The sequence below is a fragment of the Rattus norvegicus genome, chromosome 13 (genome assembly GCF_036323735.1).
Source record: "Rattus norvegicus strain BN/NHsdMcwi chromosome 13, GRCr8, whole genome shotgun sequence".
Taxonomy (NCBI): Eukaryota; Metazoa; Chordata; class Mammalia; order Rodentia; family Muridae; genus Rattus; species Rattus norvegicus.
Genome location: NC_086031.1, coordinates 64700793 through 64705905, shown reverse-complemented (window position 1 = coordinate 64705905; position 5113 = coordinate 64700793). Strand labels below are relative to the sequence as shown.

At 41.1% G+C, this 5113-nt stretch overlaps 1 pseudogene; it reads right to left on the bottom strand.

Moving 5' to 3' along the window:
* Positions 1-428: 428 nt before the first annotated feature.
* Tmem208-ps1 (transmembrane protein 208, pseudogene 1) lies at positions 429-1436 on the bottom strand (annotated as a pseudogene).
* Positions 1437-5113: the final 3677 nt, after the last annotated feature.

The following is a 5113-nucleotide window of genomic DNA, read 5'->3' as shown; positions in this document are numbered from 1 at the left end:
GGTACCTGAAGGAAAAAAAAAACACTCCCGAGAGAGTCTTCAATAAGTCGAATGGAGCCTTTATTAACTGCTGGCAGGACTGTCCAAATAGATTAGCAGGACAAATGCAATTTTATAGAAAGACTGTTCTGGACATCTGCAACACGCAAGCCTTGTTTGTAGAAGTGGAGTGATAACAGTTAAATGTCTGGCAGTCAGTCTTTAGTTCTGCATCACAGCATATGGAATGTAGGGCTCGTTCAGAGAGGCCAGTTTTACCCAAGATAGTTTTAGCACTTGAAATACTCTTAGGAGTGACTTTATGAGATGGCATAACTATAGTTTAATGGCCTACCACATTAAGACTTGTAAAACGAATAAAAATAAACATATCGGTCTGTAAATATGTGTTGAGGGATGAGTTCTCTTTCACACTAAAAATGGGCCGGCTAGATGGTGAAGGTGCTTTCCACCAGCCTGGTGACTTGAGCTTGATTCCACAAGGAGGAAGTGCAAAAACCAACTCTCACAAGTTGCACACACATACATACTCATAACTGTACACACAAAGAAATGTAAAACAAATATATACATTTAGTTGCTGAGAATGCCTAATTCGTTTTACTTTCCCTTTTAAATCACATTCTAAACAATTCATCTAGTAATCCTATGCTTGGGCTGCTTTTGGCCCCTGTATCCATTTCACTTGATCCAGGTATGGGGCCATGCGGCATAACAGAGCCAACCATCACCCAGCAGCCTAGAGCCGTAATAATGATGTGTCTAACTACTTCATCTGCCACAGCTCCTGTTGACTCCTTTCTCATTGTGCTCTGGTGCTGGGTCTCTACTGTCATGGTGAACTCAATGAGAGGTAAAGGGCTCAGTCTGGAGATGGAGATGGAGACAGAGGTGGAGACGAGGAAATGGCAGAGTACCTGAATGGCGGCTGTCAAGAAGACAACATCCTTTAGGTGCTGCTGTTCCCTGTACCATCTTGAGATCCAGGCCACCAGCCATCAAGTATCTATCCTCAGGGAAAGGTGCTTGAGCCATTGACCTCATTGAGAGGTAAATGGACCCATATACTGACATACTAAAGTACAGTGACAACCAGGCCCCAAATGAGGCAGATGAGTAGAAGAAAACCAAGGTTGCAAGGTCATAAATGGCAAGATCCACAGGTAAAACCTCAGCGTTGCTTCTTCCTCTTCCAATATATACTTCTTCTCTCTTGTACACACTTTGCCCTGGACACCAAAGAGCTAAACAAATACTCAGCCATGTGACGAGGGCAAGTAACCAGAATTGTGGTTAGTAGACACCAAAATGCACCTTTGCACATCTGGGTCCTTAAAATAACTCTCACATAAATCTTGGGGTCGCTGGTTATTAGGGGGAAAACGTACCTTCTTCAGAGATATTGCCAAGATTTTAATCTTGGATAGCCAGAACATGCCTATCCAATGATTTCATTTTGGTGCCGCATGCATACTTGCAAATACTGATTCTGTCTGTCTGTCTGTCTGTCTGTCTGTCTGTCTGTCTGTCTATCTATTATCTATCTATCTATCTATCTATCTATCTATCTATCTATCTATCTATCCTTCTCTCATATACTACATCCTGATGCATTTACCCTCCTTCCTCTCTTCCCACATCATCTCCCCCACCCCCAGGCCCCGACCTCATCTCTTACCCCAAATCTACTTCTCTGTTTCCCTTTAAAAATGAGCAGGCCTGCCGGGCATGTCACCCACCCATGGCCTAATGAGCTACAATAAGACCTGGTACATATCCTCATAGCATCGAGGCTGAAGAAGGCAACCCAGTAGGAGGAAAAGGGTCCCCAAAAACAGGCAAAAGAGTCAGAGATACCCCTTCGCTCCCACTAGAGCACCAAGCTACGCTTTTAACTTTTTTTTTTTTTTTTCTGAGCTGGGGACCGAACCCAGGGCCTTGTGCTTGCTAGGCAAGTGCTCTACCACTGAGCTAAATCCCCAACCCCCAAGCTACGCTTTTAAATTCAGGTTCTTCCATTGACATTTAAGTAAAAGCTGGCTGTGCAAATCAGCTGTTTTCACTTATAAGCGCTGAATGTCATTTATTTTAGCATTGAATGGAAAAAGTTTATTTAGACAAGATGTCAAACACCCACTTTTAAGTTTCTTATCAAATATTTTCACATAAGAAATAATTTTGAAGCCTGCTGTGCTGCCGTATGTCTGGCGTCCCAGCCCTTAGGGGTTGGAGGAGGCAGGAAGATAAAGAATTCACAGTCATTCTCAACTACATAACTAGTTCCAGGACAGCCTGGGCTAAAGGAGACCCTGGCTCAAAAACCAAAACAGCAATCAACAACAACAACAAAAGAATTCTAAAAACTAAAAGTTATAAAAATAACTTAATAGGCACATTTAATACATTTAATTTTGAAGCTATGTGGAGATAAAAGCATATTTATTTCCCAAATTCAATCTAAAGTAATCTTCATTCATTCAGCTAACTCTTTTGGACAGTTTATATTTCCCTGTTAAGTGCTGTTATTGTGAAGGGTGTAGAGCATGGCTCCTGGTCTGTCTGTCGAGGTCAGTGGACAACCTCTGTGAAATGGAGTCAGCTCTCTTTTCACTTTTGTGTCGTTTTTGAGAATTGAACTCAGGTTGTCATGATTTACAGCAAGTTTTTCTACTGGCTGAGCCATCATGCTGGACTCCTGTGTGTGTGAGTGTGTGTGTGTGTGTAAATGTATATATATATGTATATGGGTGTGTCTGTGTATATCTGTGTGTGTGTATATGTGTATGTATGTGTGTGTGTCTGTGTGTATATGTGTGCGTATATGTATTATGAGTATATATGTGTGTATGTGTGTGTATGTATGTGTATTTGTGTGTATGTATGTATGAGTATGTGCATGTATATGTGTATATGTGTGTATGTATATGTGCATGTATATGTGTATATGTGTCTATATGTGTGTCTGTGTGCATATGTGTGCATGTATGTATATGCGTGTGTATCTGTGTATATATATGTGTGTATGTATATGCGTGAATGTGTGTATGTGTATGTTTTAGTTAGAATTTTACTGCTATGAATAGATACCATGACCAAGGCAAGTCTCATAAATAACAACATTTAATTGGGGCTGGCTTACAGGCTCAGAGATTCAGTCCATTGTCATCAAGGTGGGAGCATGGCAGCATCCAGGCGGGCATGGTGCAGGAGGAGCTGAGAATTCTACATCTTCACCCAGGAAGCCAGGAACACACTGGGCATCCTCAGGCGGCTAGGAGGAGGGTCTCCAAGCCCACCCCCACAGTGACACCCTTCCTCCAACAAGGCCACACCTTTTAATAGTGCCACTCTCTGGGAGCAGCATACACAAACCGTCACAGTGTATGGATATGTGTGTATGTATGTGTATGTGTATGTATGTATGTATGTATGTATACATGTGTGTATGTGTATATGTGTGTCTGTGTATATACATGTGTGTATGTGTGTATGCGTGTGTGCCATATGCATGGTATATGTGTGCAGGTGCTAGTACTCATGAGTGTGCATGATATAGGGGAGGACACGAGGAATCCTGCTTTACTTCTCTGCACCTTATCCCCTTGAGGCAGAGTCTCTCAGTCAAGCTAATTTAACAACCTATGTTGTAAAATATTATTTTTTTTATACTGTTTAACAGGAAGAGGTCCGGAGGGAGAAAGGGAAAGAGGGAGGGACAGAACATTTAAATGTACAAGCATTTAAACCCCATTTTCTTTTAGCATGGCCACTCTTACACCAATAATTGTTAGTACAGGAAAAATGATTCGTATCAAATGTTTACTGAAGTCCAGTAGCCAAAGACAGCAACACTGCAGTGCCTTTGTGGCCACTGTTTTCTTCACTGGGTTACGTCACTGATGACTAGCATCTGGTGAAGGAGGTGATATTAGGGAGACTAATGGAACCTTCTCTCAGACAGGATTAAGGCCACACCCCTAGTGAACTACAGATAGGAAGCTTCGGCACTTCTGTCTTTTGCCTTCACTATCTGGTAGTAGGAACCTGTGTGGTTAGTATGCTCTGTGTTCAAGTTCTGCTAATGTCTTATTGCTTGGTCTGGGAAAAATTGTTCTAAGTGTTCTGTGTTCCAGTCCTCTGATTTTTAGTGGGAATGACATAGGACAGCACAGGTGAGACAACAGAACAGTTCTAGCTGTGTAAACTTCCTGTAACTGTCAGGTGTTAAGTATATTTAGGTGTTAAACATGAAAAATATTTTACATTTTCATATCTAACTCCTGTGTGAAATAACCCTATACATTTAATTTTCTTAAGGGGAAGGCTGACCACATATTTTCCATTTTTACTTATTTACTTCTTTATTTTTTTCGTGGTAATGAGAACCAAACATAGGACTCTCACATACTAGAGAGCACTCTACCATTGAATTATCTCCAACCATCACCATGTGTGTGTTAATGTCCTTCATATTACTGATTTGGGAGTCAGAATAGGTTTCTCTATATGAAATATCTATACACTAAATATTCGAGTGCATATTACTTGTACAATGTTAGGTAGCAAAGATTTTGATGCTTAAACCCTATCCTATAAAGAACTTGTACTCATCTTCCTTCCTCAGCCATTGAGTGCTGGTATAGCAAAGAGGAATCTTTTTAAGAAAAGAGATATGAAATCTCAAATTAAGCCAAAGAATGCATTTATATTTTGAATATAAATAATGCTCAGTGCCTAGAGGTACTTTTCACCAAACCTGATTTGATACCCGTATGGTTGAAACAGAGAACTGACTCCTACTCTAGGGTGAGCTTGAGTACACACACACACACACACACACACAGAGAGAGAGAGAGAGAGAGAGAGAGAGAGAGAGAGAGAGAGAGAGAGAGAGAGAGGTTTACAAGGTCAAAGTGAGGTGAGGTGCACTTTAATCACAACTCTTGGGAGGCAAAGCAGGGAGATCTCAGGCCAGCCAGCGAAGGCTACATGATAAGACTGTCTCAGGAAAAGGAAAAAATGAGAAACTAAGTAAGAAAAGAAGAAAGGAAGGAAGGAAGGAAGGAAGGAAGGAAGGAAAGAAGGAAGAAAGGAAGGAAGAAGACAAAAACAT